Source organism: Eriocheir sinensis, unplaced genomic scaffold (assembly GCF_024679095.1).
Source record: "Eriocheir sinensis breed Jianghai 21 unplaced genomic scaffold, ASM2467909v1 Scaffold313, whole genome shotgun sequence".
NCBI classification, from domain to species: domain Eukaryota; kingdom Metazoa; phylum Arthropoda; class Malacostraca; order Decapoda; family Varunidae; genus Eriocheir; species Eriocheir sinensis.
Window position 1 is genome coordinate 186,945 of NW_026111625.1, and position 23,056 is coordinate 210,000.

The 23,056-nt window shown below is 45.1% G+C and overlaps 2 long non-coding RNA genes across 2 annotated transcripts in view; one reads left to right on the top strand and one right to left on the bottom strand.

The window, feature by feature from the left end:
• Positions 1–1,208: 1,208 nt before the first annotated feature.
• Positions 1,209–23,056, bottom strand: part of LOC126991638 (uncharacterized) — a 34,403-nt gene continuing 12,555 nt past the window's right edge. The window contains exons 2-3 of the long non-coding RNA XR_007745720.1: positions 1,813–2,070; positions 1,209–1,381 (exon numbers count right to left, since the gene is read on the bottom strand). This is a non-coding gene — a long non-coding RNA (uncharacterized LOC126991638). The remainder of the gene's footprint in view (positions 1,382–1,812; positions 2,071–23,056) is intronic.
• Positions 11,791–13,974, top strand: LOC126991637 (uncharacterized). Its single transcript, XR_007745719.1, has 2 exons — positions 11,791–12,020; positions 12,940–13,974. It is a non-coding gene; the product is annotated as an uncharacterized LOC126991637 (long non-coding RNA).

A 23,056-nucleotide genomic window follows, 5' to 3' on the forward strand; every position in this document is an offset into this window, starting at 1 on the left:
CTTCCATCCCCTCTCAGATCTTCCCTCTTTTCCCTAACCTCTCTTTCCTTCCTTTCCCTCGCACCACGCCACGTCCATATGCTGGCGCCGGCCGTGGAGTTAGGGGCGGGTGGTACTTCAGGAGGCAGCTACGTACGTGACGCTCTTCGGCAAACATTAGTGGTGTCCCTGGGCACTCCGCTCCTAAATTATAATCTCACGGTGTGTAATTAGACGGATTTTCCCATCAGCGGCGCGGCAGGTGGTCTCGGTACCTCACCTGCGGAGGCCGAGGAAGCGGAGCAGAGGATAATGAGCCCAATTAGCGGGAACTTTTGAGAACACGAGGCTCACTGACACCCATTACGAGGGGAGAGAGAGAGAGAGAGAGAGAGAGAGAGAGAGAGAGAGAGAGAGAGAGAGAGAGAGTAAACAAAAAGGCAAAAGAAAAAGAATAAGAATGCGAAAAAAAGAAAAGATAGATAACAAAAATTTACAGAACGATAGATGGATAGCTAGTTCGATAAAGATAGATAGAGATAGAGAGATGATAAGAAGACGGATAAGAATAAGAAAAGGAAAAAGAAAAAGATAGACGGACATGGGAAAAAAAGACCACTAACCTCCCTTCCTTGCTGTCTATCTTCTGTCTTCCTTTCCCCTAACATTTTCCCTTCCATCCCATGTTTTCCCTTCCGTCCACCCCTTTTACCTTCGCACCCTTTACCTGGCAGCCGTGACGCCCTCCTTTAAATCCTCACATTCAACACACTGACAACCACGACATTATTCTCGTGGGACTCAATCCAAGGGTCGCTTTATGAACATGTTAGAAGGTATAGTGGCAAGCGTGTATGTATTATGTGGTCTCACGAGGGGGGCAAACGTTAAGGGGAGATTCGCTACATATTTCCTTCTGGTTTCTTCTTCTGGTTAAGTCACGATTTTGATTTGTGATGTGTTTGATAACTATACGGAGCAGATAACGGAGATACTTATTAGAAGGCTTGAAACGTGACAAACTGAAAATCATCCCATGTTATAAAAAATAATTACTCGACGTTCTCTTTTATGAGGGAGAGGATGCTTCAATGAATACGTTGGGGGCTACAGAAACACGTAGAATCATGGTTTTATTTCATCATCATCATCATCATCATCATCATTCATTACTTATCCACAGCAGGCAAGGTCTTTTATTATTGTTTTCTTTCCTTCTCTGCCTGATTTCAGTGTAATACTCAATCCCTTGCGGCTTATTTTGGTTCTTCATCCGTCATCAGTTCTAAGCATGATATGATCCGCCAAAGTTGATGCCTTACTCCAAACCTTCACTAGAACATCTTTTACCTTCGCCTGTTCTCTTTGTTTCACGGTGTCATAAGTCTCGAGAAATTAGCACCTTAAAACGAATTACAGTGTTCAGCTCTTGCGTGGGTGAAAGAGGGAAAGCACCTACATGTATGCAAAAAGAGAAAAGGTGTAAATATAATAATACAGATAAATCTTTCCCTTAATACTCTTATGCTCCTCCCTTCTCCTTTGCTGTTTACTTGCAACAATAAACTATCAATCAATCAATCTTTAAGTTTATTTACTGCCAAAGAGAAAAGACTAAGAATAATACAAAAATACAAGCAAAAATCCATCTTTCCTTAACCCTCTCACGATTATTTATGGCAAAAGAGAAAAGACCAATAATGATAAGAATAACAAAACAAGCAAAAAACTTCCCTCTAACCCTCCTCAAAGTTTATTTACCGGAGGAGAGAGAAAAAAAAGTGAAATACGGACGACCCCCTTAAGGAAAGCAGGCCATTAATTAGGGTTTACCTCACTTAGTTGTGCATCAGTATATTACGGTGCGGTCACTTTCTAAACACTGGTTGGGTGGTGGGTGGAGGTGGGTGGCGCCGCGGGGGAGTGGGAAGGCGGTGACCACGTGCCTAGGGGAAAGGAGGTGAGGAGGGGAGTCTCATAAGAAAGCTCCCTGCCCTCTCTCTCCCTCCTTTTCTCCCTCTCCTCTCTCTCTCTCTCTCTTCTCCTCCCTTCAGGCCGCAAGTAGTCCACGAGGCAAACAAACAAGGGCGTCTGTGGGTGAGGGGCAGAAGGGAGGGATGGAGGGAGAGAGAGAGGGAGAAAATGCGTGTGGGGGCGGAGGGTGAGGGAGAAGAGGACTGGGGTTGAAGAGGGAACATTTTTCTTCCTCCAGTCCATTTTCCATTAATTTTGACGTTGACAGTGGGTGGAGGAGGAGGAGGAGGAGGAGGAGGAGGAAGAGGAGGAGGAGGAATAGGAGGAGATTGAGGAGGAGGCTGATGACTGGCTCTCCGCCCTCCTGACACCCACACAAACACACACACACACTCGTAAACATGAATTGACGTTATAATTACACGCCCAAGAATTCCGTTGGAGGCGAATATTTGCGAGAACGTTGCGGACTTTGGAGGGGGAGAGACAGGTGGGAGGAATTCCGTTACCGACACAATATTTTCGCCATTATTAAAGTCACCCCTGTCCTCCAGTTATTAGGAGCAGAATACGAGTCTCCAGTGATATGCCCCCCCAAAAAAGAACAGTTGGATTCACACTTTATACCTCCATGACCTCTAATAAACACTGTAACTCCCTCAAGAACACCGTAGATCCAAACAGCATAAGCACCACTAAAGATTTGATGGATACCGACCGATAACCTTGCACAGAAATTCCCCAAGGCATGATTACGTATATTACTGTCCGCGGGTCAACATGTCACTTCGCCATCGCCGCCGCCGGAGTAATTTCACGGTCAATCACATGTTAGTTCACCTGGGGACGTGTCATTAGCACCTGCGACGGCCACTTCCTCTCCGGCTCAGGTACGAATCTTACCTGCGATGGACGGTCATTCTTAGCGTTCTTAGCGTGTATTGTGAGCTTAAAACTACCGTGTTCTCTCTGCATGACCTGCGTGGACCGTTATGGCGTGGATAGATAGATAGATAGATAGATACAGATAGATACTGGAAGAAACTAAACAAATAACGAAAATACTACTCATATTGCTTATAACGTGACACACTGAAAAGTATCCTATATAATAAAAAGGACTACAACACCTTTTTTTATAAACATGAGGTAATGAAAAAAAAAAAAAAAAAAAAAAAAAAAAAAAAACTGGACCTCAACCACAACAAACATTACGCATTACTTACATACAATAAAATAAATACCCTTTCGTTACTTTAATATTCACTTGTTCTCTGTGTGTCTACGGGTGTTTCCCCTCTCCTCACTAGCTTTTCCTTTCCACACTAACCATAGAAAAATCATCCTTTCCTTCCTATCCTCACTAGTTTAAAAAAAAAAGCGTCCTCCTCTCTTCCTCCTCCTTATCATGAGTCTAACATCTTCGGTAACCCCTTCCCCTTCCCTCCGCTTTTTTTTCTCCACTGAACTGTTTCCCTAATGCGCTCCCTTCCATGCACATAACTATTCATCTTCTTCCTCCTCTCCTATATTTTTTTTCTTTCTTTGGGATGTGTTTTCCGCTCCCGAATTAACACGCAACCACTTCCCTCCCCCCTCCTTTATCTTTGTGCCATATGGTTCCTGTTGCATCTTTTCTTGGCTCGGTTAATCTCTCTCTCTCTCTCTCTCTCTCTCTCTCTCTCTCTCTCTCTCCAGTGGTGCAGTTAGTTGTGTGTGTGTGAGGAGAGAGAGAGAGAGAGAGAGAGAGAGAGAGAGAGAGAGAGAGAGAGAGAGAGAGAGAGAGAGAGAGAGAGAGAGAGAGAGACAGAGAGAGAGAGAGAGAGAGATAGAGAGAGAGAGAGAGAGAGAGAGAGAGAGAGAGAGAGAGAGAGAGAGAGAGAGAGAGAGAGAGAGAGAGAGAGAGAGAGAGAGAGAGAGAGAGAGAGAGAGAGAGAGAGAGAGAGAGAGAGAGAGAGAGAGAGAGAGAGAGAGAGAGTGGGGGGGGGAGGGGGGGGCTGCTAGTAATCCTGATCTTCCGGTATAAGCAACAAATTAAATGAAATGAGTCACTCTCTCTCTCTCTCTCTCTCTCTCTCTCTCTCTCTCTCTCTCTCTAGACCTATAATTGTCAGACATACGCTACAAAAGTTATTTTGAATAATTAAATGATATATAGTTCTTTTACCTCTACAGTCTGTGGTCTCGCTAATCCCCCTTCTCTCTCTCTATCTCTCTCATCTATCATTACCCAATCACTTATTTTTTCCTCTCAAAGGTTTAAACATAGTGATAAACGGAAACAACTACTACTACTGCGATACCTTCTCATTTGTCTACATATATTCTGACTCTTTAGGCGAAAGAGAGGAAGGGAAGCGATGCAGGGAGGGGGAGAGAGGGGGAAGGTGTAGGGAGAGGAGGTTTGAAGTCGATGGTCTACAATGAAAATGGAGAGAACGGGAAGCTGTGTGGGGGGAGGGAGTTTGATTTGAGTTTGGAGGGTTAATGTCGACGGTCCGGGCAGGAAGGAAGCTAGTGATATAGGAAGGAAGGAAGGGAAGCTGAGGATGCAAGGGGCCGCAAGGAGATGAGAGAGAGGAGTGGAGCAACAACAGCGCAACCAGCCAGCCTCGTGCAGGAAGCGATGAAGAGGAGAGATTGATTGCTTATGATCTTCGTGACTCGCTAACACCGCTGGGTCATGCACGTGAGGCCGCAATAAGTATACGAACGAACGAAAGATGTAAGGAAAGAAAACTAACAACAGAGCAATGCATCTATACCTACTACGGATGTTAAGGTTTATAACAGAGAACCCAACACTCAAAGCACCGGAATGGCAATCACATAGCGTATAATTAACGAAAATCTGTATTCTGAAGGCATCGCGGGCGGCGGAATGTAGCAAAGAAAGGGAGGGAAGGAAGGGTACGGGACATGGAAAAGGTTGAGGAAGGGAGTGTGGGTGTTGGTTGGTTGGCAGGGGGAAGGAGAGGGCAGGGCAGGGGAGGCAAGGAAGGGGCATGCAAGGGTTCAGTGGGTACGTTATGGACAAGGAATTACAGGGGAAGGGTATGCATGGGATATGACAAATGGCGCGATCTATCAGAGGAGAACATGCAGAGAAGAAAATTCATGAAGCAAAAAAAATAAAAAAATAAAAATAAATAAAATAAAGTGCATATGTAAAGGGAGATGGATGATGGATTAAAGATAGAAGAAAGATAATGGGTTAGAGATGAAATGCGTAGGAAGGTTAAAGGAAACTGAGCTTGAAGGGACACAAACACACACACACACACACACACACACACACACACACACACACACACACACACACACACACACACACACACACACACACACACACACACACACACACACACACACACACACAAACAGCTGGTCAGTCTAGCAAGCAAAACCGTTCCTCTTAGCCTTCCATTTACCATCTGTCATCCCCCTTCGCAAATTTATGAACCTCCTTTCAAAACTCCGCATTCTCAGTCGCTCTGGGCTCCCACAACAGATATTTCCAAATGCCACTAAGGAGATTGGCCGGGTTCTCAGAAGTGTTTGTCACGTTCACGGGGCAAAGACCTTGTCAAACTATCACTAGACTCAGAAAACTACCTTTGGAAATACCCCTCACAATCAACCTCTACGAAAGCCTGATCAAAACGTGGTTGTGTAAGCTCCGACATGTTTGAGAATAAGGGCCTCAGTTGTATGCCCAGAAATCGAACGGTTGAAAAGTCCATCATCTTCAGCCGATAAGTATTTCTCTATTCTTTACTATATCTATGAAAAAAAAGTATGTGATGAGATAGGAAAGCCAACAAGTTAACTGAAAAAAGAAGGTCGATGTTACATTATTCATAAACTAACGTGAAAATAGACGCAGGGAAAAGGTTTAAGAGGACAAGGGAAGGAGTCTGATCTTTTTCAAACTAACGTGAAAATAGACTCAGGGAAAAGGTTTAAGAGGACAAGGGAAGGAGTCTGATCTTTTTCAAACTAACGTGAAAATAGACTCAGGGAAAAGGTTTAAGAGGACAAGGGAAGGAGTCTGATCTCTTTCAACACAAAAGAACGAGGAGGAACAGGATGAGGAGGATATGGCCTGTTGTTTCTCCACCACGGCGTCGCTTGTGTCACGGCCATGTGGTGCCGAGGCGAGCAGAGGCACCGCGGAGAAGGGAGGCGGAGGAGGCGTAAACATAACAGGGGACACCGGAAGGAAGAAGGGGAAGGAGGGATAAACAAGAGCGAGAGTGCGAGATGAGTGATAAGAGCAAGGGACGGCGGCATGACTTAACTACTTTGGTTCATACTCTTAATCCAGTAGCAGCGACGGGCCAAATTTGTGGCTTTACCGTGTACCAGCGACGGGCCACATTTTTGCCATGATATAAACCCCCCAAAATAGATGATGCATAAACTGATCACAAAAGCGTTTATATATATATTATGAAATGGTTTGCGTGAGTGATGATTTTTTTTCTCATTTTTCTCGCTTAGAGGGGCCTTTAAGAAACATGATCCCTGCAGCTACCACCCCACACCCACATTTGCTAAGGCTTTGGTAGAGGATGTTGTTAGTATTTCCATGGGCTGTTTTATGAGGCTATTGATAGTGTGACAAGGTTTCTGCACCATGAACGTGAAAAACAGTCATGAGAACCCGACTAATCTCCTATGTGGCGTTGGGAAATAGTTGTTGTGGCAGTCAAATTAAAGGGGCTATTACACTGGGCAAATTCTCCGTGGATCTTCAGTCAAACCATGATTTCCGCTGGCGTGATTCTTATTTATTTCTTGTTATTGCTGCTGATGATGATGGTGAGTAATATCGTCTTCCTTTGGTGAAATCTACCGTAGCTTTGGAAGATCGTGGACACGTCAGAAAACCACGGAAATATAAGAACCACGCCAGCGGAAATCGTGGTTTGACTGAAGATCCACGGAAAATTTGCCCACTGTAATCGTTCCTTAAAGCGTCTGAGAACACCGATCTTTGACTATATGGGGAACGAGCCAGAGCTGGGCGCGTTACTGGATTTGGGGTAGTCCGCTACCGCTCCTCCGCACTTCGGACGCAGGTAGTCCGCACCTGTACTTCCGCGCCTAAAATTTTTTCGCTCGGTCCGCTACCGGACCTCCGCACCTCCGCTACTGTACGCAAAACTATTAAAGCGCGCCTGAAAAAATTAGTCCGCACCTCAAAAATAAAACAAAATAGTACAAGGCAATAATACATCAAGTTATATATATATATATATATATATATATATATATATATATATATATATATATATATATATATATAGAGAGAGAGAGAGAGAGAGAGAGAGAGAGAGAGAGAGAGAGAGAGAGAGAGAGAGAGAGAGAGAGAGAGAGAGAGAGAAATATATATATTTACCTTCAAATGGGGTGGGCCTCTCAAGCGCGAGTCTGGAATGTTCTATGCGGTAACGGCTTATTCCTCCCTAATTTACATTTTCCCATTCTTAATTAAATTCTGGCATTACACTGGAAGGGGTCCAGCTCCACGTCAGACAAGGAAATGTCTGACGTCGCCAGCGGCGTAGGGGTTCTGGAGGCTGACGGTGCAGGCGTGCTGGTTCTGTAGCTCACGCTATTGACGCTACTATCCCCTGACACACTCCTGCTCCTGTCGCTATCACCTCTTTTCACGTATCTGTCCATGTTTATTTGTAAACACTAAACATTAAACAATCGCAGTGAATCACTAAATGTCAAAAGATTCTGAAAAGAAAAAGAAAATTGACACAGTGATCAGCTGGTAGCACATAGCCCGCCAAAACGCGCGAAAGTAATGCCGCGGACTGTTTGTCGTCTTCGTTTTTTTATCTTTGAAAATCTCAGGTGCGGAAGTCTGGACCCAAAATTTCGCCTGTCCGCACCTGTTACTTCCGCACTTTTGAAAACGTTCCGCACTTCCGGGCTTCCGCACCTCGTTTGGCGGTCCGCAGGTGCGGAGGAGCGGAGGTCCGGACCGAGGTGCGGAAGTGCCCAGGTATGGAACGAGCCTATGCCATGATCTTTTCCTCTGCCCTCTCGTTCTATATTTTCCTTTACTGGAGCAGCATCTAGAGGACCTTTTTGTTGCTTTCTTGTTTTTTGACCATTGTTCTGCCTCCCTTGCTGGTAAAAAAAATTAACGATGAAGAATGGAGAATAGTTGCCCAGTGTAAATGAAAAGGTATAAGCATCCAGTGAAAGCCTCCATACATTCAAAAAGGAAAACGGTTACCCCTCAAAAAAAGAAAGGCTTTGGTCGATATTCTTAGACGCTTCTGCCTCTCACATCAACTAATCCCAAAAGGCCGAAAAGGAGATCAATTGGGTTCTCATGACCGGTTTTTAAAGGTTCGTGGTACAGAGGAAGGGTCAAATCACCACCAGGCTCACAAAACTACCCCTAAAATGCCCCCCACAACTTCCACGAAAGCCTCGTCAAAATTATCCCTGAAAATGCCCAATAACTCCTACGAAAGCCTTGTCAAAACTACCCCTGGAAATGCCCCTCACAACTCCTACGAAAGCCTTGTCAAAACTACCCCTGAAAATGTCCAACAACTCCTACGAAAGCCTTGTTAAAACTACCCCTGGAAATGCCCACAACTCATATGAAAGCCTTGTCAAAACTACCCCTGAAAGTGCCCCCCACAACTTCCACGAAAGCCTTGTCAAAACTACCCCTGGAAATGCACACAACTCCTACGAAAGCCGTGTCAAAACTACCCCTGGAAATGCCCACAACTCCTATGAAAGCCTTGTCAAAACTACCCCTGGAAATGCCCACAACTCCTACGAAAGCCTTGTCAAAACTACCCCTGGAAATGCCCACAACTCCTATGAAAGCCTTGTCAAAACTACCCCTGGAAATGCCCCCCACAACTTCCACGAAAGCCTTGTCAAAATTACCCCTGGAAATACCCACAACTCCTACGAAAGCCTTGTCAAAACTACCCCTGGAAATGCCCACAACTCCTACGAAAGCCTTGTCAAAACTACCCCTGGAAATGCCCACAACTCCTACGAAAGCCTTGTCAAAACTACCCCTGGAAATGCCCACAACTCCCATGAAAGCCTTGTCAAAACTACCCCTGGAAATGCCCACAACTCCTACGAAAGCCTTGTCAAAACAAACCCTGGAAATGCCCACAACTCCTACGAAAGCCTTGTCAAATAGGTGATTCTGGGCGCAGAAATGTTTAATGAAGAATATGTCCCTTTGACCCTAGAGAAAGCATACGAGATAACTAACAATGAAAGGAACAAGTACACATGCATAAAGCCTAGAAATAACACTGGTACCACGCATGTTTCAACAGTTCTGGTGGTAGTTACGGCTGAAAACAAGGACGGCATTATCACCCTGCTAGTTGTGTAAGATCCCCAAATAACCCTGATTTAGGATTCATTTCCCCGTAATGCAATTCTTGAGGTAAACTTGTGGCAGTCTGAACCCAAGCATCTGCCTCGTAATGGTGGCGAAGGTGGTGGTGGTGGTGGTGGAGGTGGGGATGGTGGTGGTAGTGGAAATGGAAGACAAGCTGCAATGAAAGAGCAAAGAATGTGGGAAACTACGTGAGGCAAAAAGGAGGAGGAGGAGGGAGATGCAAAAAAGTTAAAGAGGAGGAGGAGGAGGAAGAGGAGGCGGAGATCAAGAATGAGGAGGAGGAGGAGGAGGAAAAAACGGAGCAGTGTAGACAGACAGACAGAACGAGGTTACGTGGGAGGGAGGGGGAGGGAGAAAACAGGATGGGAAAGAAAAGAGGAAGAGGAGGAGAAGGAGAAACCGACGAAAAAAAATAAAAAATAAAGAAGAAAACGAAATAAGGAATAAAGGAAAGGAGAGAAATAACAAAGACAAGGATGGAAAGAAAGAAAGAAAAGGAGAAAGGAGAAGAAGACGAAGAAAGGAAAAAAATAAAGAAGAAAACAAAACAAGAAAGGAGAGAAAGAACGAAAAGAATAAGGACAGAAAGACAGAAAAGGAAAAAGAAGAACAGAGACCAATATCAAATACAGACAAAATAAGATAAAATAAAATAAAATAAAGACGACGGAAGAAAAAGCAAAGAAACACGGGAAAAGCAGGCACCAGAAAGGTCAACATTGGCTACCCAGTAATTATATTTGATTATCGCGAGAAGGAAAAAAAAAAAAAAGAGAAGACTGCCAACGGTTCAACCAACTTACAAAAAAAACACAATAAGACAAAAACTTATCTTATTAGTTGCGAAAAACGTGAAGATTACACATTTAAAAGCAAGAAAGGAAGTTTTCTTGACTGCACCGAATGATGATAGAGATTAGAAGGAGGAAGAGGAAGAGGAGGAGGAAAAGGAGGAGTAGGAAAAAGAGGAGAATCAGGAGCAGGAGGAAGAGGAGGAGACAATGACATGGATGAAACACGTAACATATACACGATTTTAACTGAATAAATAAAAAAGATGGATAAAAAAGGGAGAAGATTCCTGTGCGGTGGAGGAAAGGAGACGACGAGGGGGAAAAAAGAAGGAGAAAAGTGAATAATAATAGGAAGAAAAAGTAGACAAAAGAAAGAACTAGAGGCAGCCGAAAAAAATGTATTGGGAGGAAAAACAAACAAAAGATAAGGAAAAGAAAAGTAATTAAAAGGAAGAAAAAGCAGACGAGAGAGAGAGAGAGAGAGAGAGAGAGAGAGAGAGAGAGAGAGAGAGAGAGAGAGAGAGAGAGAGAGAGAGAGAGAGAGAGAGAGAGAGAGAGAGAGAGAGAGAGAGAGAGAACTAGATGAAGCAAAAAACAAACAAACCCTCCAAAAAAGTGTGGCAGTAGAAGCAAGAATAAACAAATATGAGGAGGAGGAAGAAGATATAGAAGATAGAGAGGAGGAAGAGTGAAAAAAAAAGATGATAATGATAATAATCGTAAAAAAATAATAACAACGACAATAAGGAAAAAAAAATACATACTGAGTTACATATATGAGAGAAAGAAGAGGAGGAAGGATGAGGAGGAGGAAGAGGAAGATAAGGAGTGGGGGTGGGGGGGGAAGAGGAAAAAAATAATGATAATAATAAAAAATAATAACAACGACAATATAAAAAAAGAACATACTGACTTACAGCCTCATTTAAGCAAGCACAGACAAATGAGAAGACGGCTAATGAGCGGAAGGAGTAATTTATCACCCGACCCAGGAGAGAGGGGGGCAGGGTGTCATGGGGGGCATGGAGGGAAGGGGGAAGGGAGGGGAGAGAGGGTGGGAGAGAAACGGCGTTGGGAGATGGGATGGAGAGAGAGAGAGAGTAGTGGTTTGTGGGTGAATGAGGCAAGGAGGAAAAGAGGGAGAGAGAGAACTATATTGGAGAAGAGAAGAGAAGAGAAGAGAAGGAAAGGAAAGGAAAGGAAAGGAAAGGGAAGGGAAGGGAAGGGAAGGGAAGGGAAGAGAAGAAATGAGAAGAGAAAGGAAAGGAAAAGAAATGAAAAGGAAGAAAAAGAAGAAAAGACAAGAGAAGAAAAGAGAAAAGAGGAGAGATGAAGAGATGAATCAAGAAAAGAGAAAAGAAGGAAAATAAAGGGAAATAAGAGAAAAGAACTAAAGAGAAAAGAAAAGAATAAAAGAGGAGACCGAGAGAGCTAAAGGAGGTGGAGAGAGACGGGATGGGTAGGAGGAGAGAGAAGGAGGAGAGAGGAGGAGGAGGAGGAGGAGGAGGGGAGGGGGGGATGCCGGCGGGGGAGAAGAAGAATGAGGAAGAGACACCTTATATTTGCTTAGTGATGATGATGATGGAGGTGATGGAGGGTGGTGGTGGTGGGGGTGGTGATGATGGTGGAGGTTAGAGTGGAGTGGTGATGACATCCTCTTTAGCCAACACGGAATGACACGCCATCACTGCACCACCACACCACCAAGTCACCACAACACCAAGTCACCACACCACCACAACACACATCACAACACACCCACTGGCCAGGAGGAGCGTCAATAAGCGTGTTGCAGGAAGGAGAGGAGAGGGAAAGGAATGGTTTGGTGATAGTGTTGCAGGAAGAAGCGGAAAGAAGGAAAGGTAAAGTAAGGTTTGATGGGTGAGTGGCTTGTGTTGTGTGTTGTGTGTTGTGTGTGTGCTAACTCGGGAAGTGTGTGTTGATGTAGCCTATATTGACACTTGCTTTTCACAGAGGTAGGCTTGGCTGCGTTTCTTTCTTCTCCTTGCATAGACTGATTGTTCTTTACGTCATCTAATTGTCTGTTTGCAGTTTTCTTGCATTACGGAACAACATAAGAAACAAGTCAAGCGAATGTGATGGTGTATTATTTTGACGTATTATAATTTGATAGAGATGTTTATTTTCATTGATACATTTATTTCCTTTTTACTTTGAATCTAAGTCTTTGTATTTAATTTCTGTATACCTTTTTGTAAGCCTCTGCATAAGATAGATGTATTTAATTCCTTTCTTCATGATGATTGTGAGTCTTTGCATTCAATTTCTGTATATTTTTTACTCAAGGCAATCGCAGTAAAAAAAAAAAAAAAAGATACTGTTTGCATGAGTAAGTAAACGTCTTTCTTTCTTTTATTTACTTCCTTTTTTATTATGATTGTAAGTCTTTGCATTCAATTTCTGTATATTTTTATTTGTCAAGGCAATCGCAGTTAAAGAAAAAAAAGTTACTGTCTGTATGTGCGAATCAACGTCTTTCCTTTTTTTGGCCTTGCTTGTGTTCTTGACTGTATAAATTTGTTACCTACATTTAAGCATATTCTGTCGTTTTCTTCTCTTCTCTGCTATCTTATTCCTCTCTTCATTTCTCCTTTCCATTTCTCTTCTTTTTTTTCTTTTCATCACCACCAAACCACCACCACTCTAACCTCCACCATCATCACCACCCCACCACCATCATCACTCAGCAAATATAGTGTCTTTCTTTTCCTTTGGTTTCTCTTCCTTTTTTCGTTTGCTAATACCTATGCCTGAATGCAGAGGACGAATCGACATGAAACACGAGAGGGAGAGCTGTGCAGAAGAAGACAAACCGAGGCCAGAGAGGAGATGAAACACGGCAATATGGGGCAGCGACGTCTCCTTCTCCTCCTCCGATGAACTTTCTATTACCCGATTGGGAAAGTTAGTTAGTCGAGTGAAATAGACGAGTGACACCACTGCGAAATGAGAAACACTTGTCGAGCGAACAAACGAGCCAGTGAATGACAATCTTAAAACGTTGTCTGCACCTTTCTCTCCTCTTGTATATCAAATTTTCCTCCTTCCTGATGTTCTTTCGATCTCAGGTCTTTCTCCACACACCGTCTCCTCCCTTCTATCTCCACCTCTGCATCTTTCTCTCCTCTCGTATATTAATCTTTCCTCCTTCCTGCTGTTTGTTCTCTCTAAGGTCTTTATCTCCACCTCGGTATCTTTCTTTCCTCTCGTATATTAATCTTTTCCCCTTCTTGCTGTTCGTTCTCTCTAAGGTCTTTATCTCCACACCATCTCCTCCGTTTGGCCTCCACTACTGCACCTTTCTCTCCTCTCGTATATTATTTTTTCCTCCTTCCTGATGTTCCTTTTCTCTCGTCTTCCTCCACACATCGTCTCCTCTCTTCTACCTCCATCTGTGCACCTTCTCGTATGGCAATCTTTCTCTCTGTATGTATTGTGCGCGGCTGAGTGAAACGCTGCCGCCAGAAGATAAATGAATAGTTTGTCGAGGCAGTGTTTAAGTGCTTGAGCGTCCCTGAGGCGTCGCCATGACAGCGCACCCAATAGTCATGGTGACGAAGAACGTGAGGTACATATATTTTTACTTTTTAATAACCGGAGGCTACAAACCAAGCGTGGAAAGAACAGCAAATGACAAGGACCTGCAAGTGTTACTATGATTCCTTTCGTTACTCTTAAAATAAATGAAAAATAAATGAATTGAAATAGATAGAAAATGAATGAAAAAGAGGCGAGAGAACAAGATTAATCGTTGCCTCAAGAATGTGTAAAAGAAAATACTTAGCACTGACTGAATGAACTGCACTTCTTTTCTTCCTGTCAAACTCAATAGGACCAAACAGTATCTTGGTATTAGTGTTAAAATATGAATCCTAAACATATTTCCTCGCACCAAAGAAAAGAAAAAAACCGTTGTATAAAAAAGAAAATGAAACCAACTAACGAATGAACGAACGAACGAAAGAAAGAACGAAAGAAAGAACGAACAAACGAACGAAAGAAAGAACGAAATAAAGAACGAAAGAAAGAACGAACGAAAGAACGAAAGAACGAAAGAACGAACGAACGAAAGAACGAACGAACGAAGGAAAGAAAGAACGAAAGAAAGAACGAAAGAAAGAACGAAAGGATGAACGAAAGAACGAATGAAAGAAAGAAAGAACGAAAGAAAGAACGAAAGGATGAACGAAAGAAAGAACGAAAGAATGAACGAAAGAAAGAACGAACGAAAGAACGAACGAACGAACGAACGAATGAACGAACGAAAGAAAGAACGAACGAAAGAACGAACGAAAGAAAGAACGAACGAAAGAACGAACGAACGAACGAATGAACAAACGAAAGAAAGAATGAAAGAAAGAAAAAAAGAAAAAGAAAGAAAATATTAAAAAAGAGGAAAAAAAAGAAAATAGAAAGAAAGAAAGAAAGAAGGAACAAGAAGTAAATTAATAACGGGACATAAAGGAGCAAAGCCTGACACGCCGAGGTTAAAGAACGCTGAACGCTGAACCCCCTGGCTACACCCATGCACCCCCTCCCCTCCTCGGACGGAAGCAGCGCCACCATAACAAGAAGTACTAAATCAAGATGCTGCTCAGGACGCGCGCTGCGGAACGGAAGGCGCCGAGATGAAGCATGGGCGGACTCTCTCTCTCTCTCTCTCCCTCTCTCTCTCTCTTCCTCTTTCTCTATATCTCTCTCATTAGCTTACAATGCATACACTAAACTTTCTCTATTTCTCCCTGTACTTCTCTCTCTCTCTCTCTCTCTCTCTCTCTCTCTCTCTCTCAGCAGCCTATCATCGAGGTCACCCGCTACCGGAAATAAGTGAACTAAGAATAAACCGCGATTTATTTGTGGCATTAGCGGTGAGTTTGCGATGGCTCTGAAGGTGAAGAGTGAGAGAGAGAGGGAGGGAGAGAGGGAGGGGGGGTGAGAGGGAGAGGGTGAGAGAGAGGGAGGGAGGAAGAGATGGAGGGATGGAGAGACAGAACAACAACAAAATCCTACAAAAATAAAAAATAAATGAAATTGAAACCAAGCTATACAGAGACACATTTTAGCATTGGCGCCGATACGGGAAAACTCAGAACAGAAAAACAGAGGCGAGAAGAGACAAACTAACTCTGGAGATACGAGGCGTAATAGAAACATAATCAGAGGCACGAGGAGAGAGAGGAGAGAGGGAGAGAAGAGGAAAGCAGCGAGTTAGCGAGGGTTACATCAACACCTCGCCAAGCCACAAGCCAGACCAGACGCTCGCTGTTATAAATTGGTCAATCTTCAGAGCCTTTGTTGCGTGAAGTGCAGGTGTGAGAGAGAGAGACAGGCAGGTGCGAAGCTCAAGCAAAGTGGGAGATGCAGACAGGCAGAAAGACAGAGAGACAGGAAACCAAGCAGAAAGAGACAGCTAGAGATAGAAAGACAGACAACCAAAGAAGAAATAACGGCAAAAAACAGTAAAGAAATACATATATCCCCCCCTCCCATACACACAGACACACACACTCACAAACACACATCCAGCCTCTCTCAGCATTTATTTCCTCTCCTCTCTGAACACTGCATCCCTCTTCTCTCCTATCCAACCTCAAGAAGCATAAGTGTACCACGTATAAACAAAAGAAAAACGATGTGAAATACGTATGAGTGTGACTTTGAGGCCCACTTAAGAAGAAGGGAAGAAGAGACGGAGGAGGAGGAGGAGGCACAGGATGGGAAGCATTAGGCGTAATATTACACAAGCAAGCAGCACTACCTTCCCCCAGCCAGCCAGCCACCGAGTGCACGAATGGAACCCAATGAGGAAATAATTATAGAAGATCACCCAGTCACTGAGGAACGAGAATAATACACACTGCACGATCTCCTCCTCCTCCTCCTCCCTCTCTCTTCCTTTACCTCGCTCATTGTTCTCCTTCACTTTTGTCGCTCCTTTTTTTGTCTTGAAAATTAAACCGTAACACAGGTGAGGGTGAGGAGAGAGGGAGGAGGAGAGGTGGAGGGAAGGAAGAAGGGAGAGGGAGGGAGGGAGAGTGGGATGAATGGGATCGTGTGCCTCACTAAAACCTGACTTGCCGTGGTGGTGGTAGACCGACCAACACCTTCCCCTCACTTTCACTCTCTTGGCGCCTCTGTAACACACGCACACACACACACACACACACACACACACACACACACACACACACACACACACATACATACACACACACACACACCAGTTTGCACAAGCCACTTTCCTCGCTGTGACCACCGAGGAGTCAAAGGAGACACTTCATGGCTTCAGTAAACACGGTGTCCCACCCTCATTAGTGGTCGAGTTTCATTTCAGGCTGGCTTCGTAGTTTTGTCACCCACTTCCTTGCCACTCATACTGTTAGGCCTAGATATTACGTAGGTTTAAGGGACACAGAATTTTGCTATACAGAATTCTTATTTACGCTGTCTCCTTGAAGATAAAAATGAAAGCTGTTTATTACTGTGGTTACTCTTGTGGATTCAGTAAGATCTCTGAGGGCGTGGATTTAGACCATGTATAGTTTGTTTTGACACGCTAAAAAAACATCTACTTTTCCTTTTCTTTCACGGAAGGAAGTGGTTAACGTGTGACATATTAGAGATACAAACTTTTACATACAAATGGACATGTATTGTAGTTTACTGACCACGTGTGCATGATAAGTAAAATACGCAATAAGAATTCATTGGTGTTATAACTATAATCATAAAAAAATAATACTGCAATAATAATGATTCATACATAAATTTAAATTGCTGAAAAAATTGGTTAACTTTATCACGGGTATTTTCGTTGTATTAGCTTTTCGTTATTTCATTATATGCTGCTGGAAGGGCTCGAACCACGTCCAGCACCAAGTATAGCGTATCGAGTTGCAGGGCTTGAGGGAACAGTACTGATCCGAATTAACCTTTCCTTCAGACTTGATATACGCACGTGATATACGCACACGCACACTTGCACACACACACACACACACACACACACACACACCTCCCCACCCCTCCCCAGCCCTCCCCAGCCCTCAAACACACAATATTTAAGTCGGACATCACACAGAAGAGCAATCTATAACTTGTACTTTTTCCTTTATTTCTTTTTTCTTTCATATTCACCTGACTCTCATAATACTCAACTCTCCCCTCCACCCCTTCCTCCCTCTCCCCCGATAATAAAAATAAAAAAACTTTCGCCAATTCTCCAAAGCCGTAACACCCGATCCACACGTGCAATTACCTCACGCCTTGCAAATCTGAATGAAAGTATGTCTTATTGTATCATTACACCGCCGAGTTCAATGAAAGTCTGCAGCCCGCCCGTGTAATACAGAGTCACGTGAAATTGCTGATCCGCTCCCCTTCCCCAGAGGTAACGCGGCGCGGGTGTAAAACTTTCCCACGTGTGTCTCGAGTCTTCCGCCGGCGAGGGCGCGGGGGTGTGGGCTGAGCGATGGCAGGCGCGGGGCTCTTCCTTGGGGCGCAGCGGGGCGGCCGGCGGTGGGCCCCTCTTGCCAGCCCCCCGACCGAGCGCCTCTTGCCCGCGTGTGTGACTTCCCTTGCTTAGTGTGTGCAGCTCCCACCCTTAGCTCACCGCCTGTACCTCCCTCCCTCAGTTCACCGCCTGCACCTTTTACTCTCAGCTCACCACACGCCTAATACCTAAAGGCTAATAACTAATTACTAAAGGGCACAAAGGCCAGTAGCTAAGATATCAAGGCTACAACGGAAGGAAGATCAAGATGTACAGACCTAAGAAGCGATATAAAGCGTCAGAGGTCTACAGAAGAAAGCACTCATCTTCCACCCTCATCTCAGCACAACCATCTCCCTCCCTCATCTCAACTCACTCATCATTCTCCTTCAGCTCATCGCAATATCTTCCACCCTCAACTCACCGCCCATCCCCATCTCACCACACTCATCTCCTACCATCATCTCGGCACAAGCACCTCCCACCTTCATTTCAGTGCCTAAGCCTCCCAGTTCCCACTCTCAGCTCAGCACATGCACCTCATCCTCCCTCTTGAATCGCACACATACAGACGACACATGCATCAACTAAGCTCTCTGGCCACAACTGAATTTATGTATCACACCCAATTCGAACTGAAGGCGATTGTTTTAGTGCAAACATCTATACACTAAACACAATCTTTTTTTCTTCTCTTTTTTTACAACAAAGGAGACAGCTCAAGGGCACACAAAAAAAGGAAACAATAATAAAAAAGACCGCTACTGTATAAAAAAGTCCGCTACTATAGAAAAAGCCTGCATAAATTAGTTGTAGCCATTAAAAGCTGACATAATTGGTTGTCGTGAAGGAGCCAATCTGTCATGCTACGTGGAGCTACAAACACTAATCCGGTCCCCTCCGATCAAGGTGCACGGTCTGAGCGTCGGCAGCGGTGCCAATCTGACAGGCACCTGCCGCCGCCACGACTCACTTGGTTAGCACACGTCAGGTTCTCGTCTCGGTGGAAAAATTAAGGTTGAATATTTGAGTGTTCATATGTCTCGTTTTTTTTTCCTGCTGCTGTGGTTTCTTTTTTTTTTTATTCTTCAGATGCAACAACATTAACGGAGTGAAGAACAATGGCAATAATAACTCGGAAAAGCAAAGAAAAAACGCGTTAAGTAAATCCACGAACAAAAGCAACTGAAGTGTTTATCATGACCATGGCTATCGGTATAACTATCTTCAGTATTATCAGTGCTGTTGTTGTTGTTGTTTTCTGGTTAACATCATGATCAATTAGGACACAAAATTTCGTTTCTCTCGTAAGTAACTTTCCTCCGTGTCCTTACTTCCTTCCGCTTTCCCTTAGGCCTGCCGCACAAACCAACCCAAGTCTGTCTGTCTGTGTCTGTATGTCTGTCTGCGTCTGTCTGTCTATCTGTTTCTATGTCTAGGTCTGTATCTGTCTATGTCTTTGTCTCTCTGTCTCTGGCTCTGTTTGTCTCTCTATCTGTGTCTGTCTCTGTCTGTCTCTGCCTCTTTATCTGTCTCTGCCTCTCATTCTCACACATACACACTAATTCACTCACTCACTCACTTAACTCCTCTTCCCCTTCCCACATATTACGATACGAGGAAGTGCCTTCTTTCCGAATTTTGGGGAAGCCATTGTGTTACTGACATCGGCACCAAACCAGGAGACGGGCGATGCGGAGACGTAACAAGTTAGTGTGTGTGTGCGTGTGTATGTGTGTATGTAATGGGGAGGTGGGTGGAGGGGGAAGGAGAGGGACATGACAGGGAGGGAAGGAAGGAAGGAGGGAAGGAAGGGAAGGCAGGTGTATTGGGGGGAAGGAGAGGTGGAATAAGGCATGACGGGAGGGAGGAGAAAGGGTGGGGAGGGAAGGAAAGGAAGGAAGGGAGGTAAAGGAAGGCAGGTGAATTGGTGGGAGGGAAGGAGAGGAAGGAAGGTAGGTAAGGGAAGGCAGGTGGATTGGTTTAGGTGAAGATGAAAGGGGTGAAAGGAAAGGTAACCCGAGGAGGAGGAACAATGTTACGAGCAATGAAGGTGAAAGGAACTCGTGTGTGTGTGTGTCGATGTGTGCCGTAATCTGGGTTGTCACTCTTCCACCTGGCACGGAGGGAGCGAAGGTGAGGTTAGGTTACGTGGGGATCAGCTCGGTGCTTTGTCAGGTGTTTGGCTTGCTGTTGTCTTGCCTAGTGTGTGTGTTAGTGGGGTGAGGGTGACTAATATGTTATGATTCTGAACGAGGAGGAGGAGGAGGAGGAGGAGGAGGAGGAGGAGAGGAGAAGGAGGAAGAGGAGGAGGAGTAGTAGCGTGTGTGTTAGTGGGGTGATGGTGACAAATATGTTATGATTCTGAACGAGGAGGAGGAGGAGGAGAGGAGAAGGAGGAAGAGGAGAAGGAGTAGCAGATTGACTGGTGTGATTAACGAGGCTCATCATTATATTCGTATGATGTGCAATAGTTATTTTTTTTTGTGTGTGTGTGCCTGTGTGTCTGAGTGTGTGTGGGGGGGGGAGGAGGAATGAACAAATAAAAGTAACACACCTTGAAGGAAACTAAACGAAAATCAGAACGAAAAAAATATAGAATGAATGAAAAGTAATAACCAAGTGCAAACACAAAATCCATTATAACCACGCAGGAGGGATTCTTTGGGCTTTTTTTTATTATTGTTTCCTTTTTTTGTGCCCTTGAGCTGCCTCCTTTGTTGTAAAAAAAATATATATATACAAACAAGACAGAGAAAATAGGAGTCACGCATCCGCCATCATAAAATCCACACCACCAGACGTCTTTCATCCCTCCGTGTTGCCATTTAGATCGTGTTTCCAGCCCTATGTTACCTTACTGCTCCTTCCCTGCTCCCTCCCCTTCTTCCCTACTCCCTCCTCTTCTTCCCCGCTTCCTCCCCTTATTCCCTGCTCCCCTCTCCCTCTCCTCATCTTCTCCCCATCTTCTTCCCCGCTTCCTCCTTCCCCCTTATTCCCTGCTCCCCTCTTCCCTTCCCTACTCCCTCATCTTCTTCCCTGCTCCCTCCCCTTCTTCCCTACTCCCTCCTCTTCTTCCCCGCTTCCTCCCCTTATTCCCTGCTCCCTCCCCTTCTTCCCTACTCCCTCATCTTCTTCCCCGCTTCCTCCCCTTCTTCCCAGCTTCCTCCCCTTCTTCCCTACTCCCTCATCTTCTTCCCCGCTTCCTCCCCTTCTTCCCTACTCCCTCCTCTTCTTCCCCGTTTCCTCCCCTTATTACCTGCTCCCTCCCCTTCTTCCCTACTCCCTCATCTTCTTCCCCGCTTCCTCCCCTTCTTCCCTACTCCCTCCTCTTCTTCCCCGTTTCCTCCCCTTATTTCCTGCTCCCTCCCCTTCTTCCCTACTCCCTCATCTTCTTCCCCGCTTCCTCCCCTTATTCCCTGCTCCCTTCCCTTCTTCCCTACTCCCTCCTCTTCTTCCCCACTTCCTCCCCTTATTCCTTGCTCCCTCCCCTTCTTCCCTACTCCCTCATCTTCTTCCCCGCTTCCTCCCCTTCTTCCCTACTCCCTCCTCTTCTTCCCCGCTTCCTCCCCTTCTTCCCTACTCCCTCCTCTTCTTCCCCGCTTCCTCCCCTTATTCCCTGCTCCCTCCCCTTCTTCCCTACTCCCTCCTCTTCTTCCCCGTTTCCTCCCCTTATTCCCTGCTCCCTTCCCTTCTTCCCTACTCCCTCATCTTCTTCCCCGCTTCCTCCCCTTCTTCCCAGCTTCCTCCCCGTTCATTAGTCTGGTGGGGAGCAGAGTCGAGCAGCTGTGAGCAGGTGTTGGTTGCCGCGGCGACAAAACACCTCCGAGTCGTCACGGGCGGCGGCCACGCACGAGTGTCGCCTCGGCCGCGAATGCAAGAACGGCAAGAACGGCGGAAAAATGGAATTCCTCGGAGAGAGAGTTTGTAGGCGCCACTGAGCACGATACGACTGTGTAAGAGAAGGAGGAGGAGGAAGAGGAGGAGGAGGAAGAAGAGGAGAAGGAGGAGACGAAGAAGTAGGAGGAGTCTTACAAATAACATCAAAGTCCGTTATTTAATTGAGGTCGATTTGAGTTTTATTGTTTATTTTTTGCTGAGGAAAATGTAAACGGTAACGGAAAGCGATATACTGCGAATAAAATAGCAATAAAATAGTCATAAACTACCCAGAATCAATATAAAAAAAACGATCATAACGAGTACGAATTCACGTGAAGCAAGACCGCGAATAACAACCCACACAGACGACTCGCTCAATCCGTCTTGCTTCCTTCTTTTCTCTTTCCTTTTGCCTTTTGTCTCTATCCCCTGCTGGAGGGTGTGGGCTGGGCGGGCGTCGTCATCGTGCTCGTCATGCTGCAGTTCCTCGCGGCGTGGAGCAATGTTATACGACTTGCTGGAGAGAGGCGGAAAAGGAAGCGTCCATCCCACGCCCCGTGATGCTGGTCAGCGGAGGATGAGGCAAGAACAACGGACGATGCAAGAACATTCACACGCCTGCCGCAGCCACGTCTCCGGAACACGAGGGTGGCGGAAAAAATCGCCGACGCCGGGGCAAGTAAGGCAATCAAATCGGCTTCGTTTGAGGTTTAGCTTTCTACTTTCACTCTCCTATCCACAAAGTCCCTAACAAGCAAACAAAATAAAATATAAGGTTGACTGGAACCCTGAAGTGAGACTATTTATCCTCACGCTTATTCTGTTATCAACGATTCGCAAGCAATAGAATTCACATTTACCTGAGGAGCAAGTGTCAACCTTTCTCTCTCTGCTTCGTATTTTAATTCAAGGATGGTAGACTTAAGTTATTTGGTCTCTGGCTGAGCACAACGGAACCCTCTGAACAACCTATCATTGAGCAGGAAGAATGAAGACAAGGAGGTTGAAAGCAGGGAGATTAAGGATAGGGGAGGCTGAAAATAGGGAGATTGAGGGTAGGGGAGAGTGAAAACAGGGATTGAACACTGGGAAGATAGAAAACTGGAAGGAAGAATACACCTTTTAAAACGAACAACGCATCTCATCTGTATAGCCGCAGGACGACGCATCAGTAGCAAGAAAGTGGTTATAGACATCGCCAACCGGATGGCTCCCTCACCAGCCACAAGACAGCCGCCCTACGCTCTCTTATACAGGAAGGCGGTCTGTGGGGCTAAGACGTTGAGTATAAAATATGAAATGAAAAGCCTGCACGAGACAGCCACACAAGCGATCCGTCATGGCTGAAAGAGACGTAACGGCCGCTCCTTCGCGTGACGAAACTTTAAACTCCCGAGTCGCCTCCACTCGGGCTCGGCTTTTCACGTTTCTTTCACTCTTTTCACCGCCGGCTCTTCGCCTGGCTGGAAGACGCCCGGGTGGACACCGCCTACATAGCCCCAA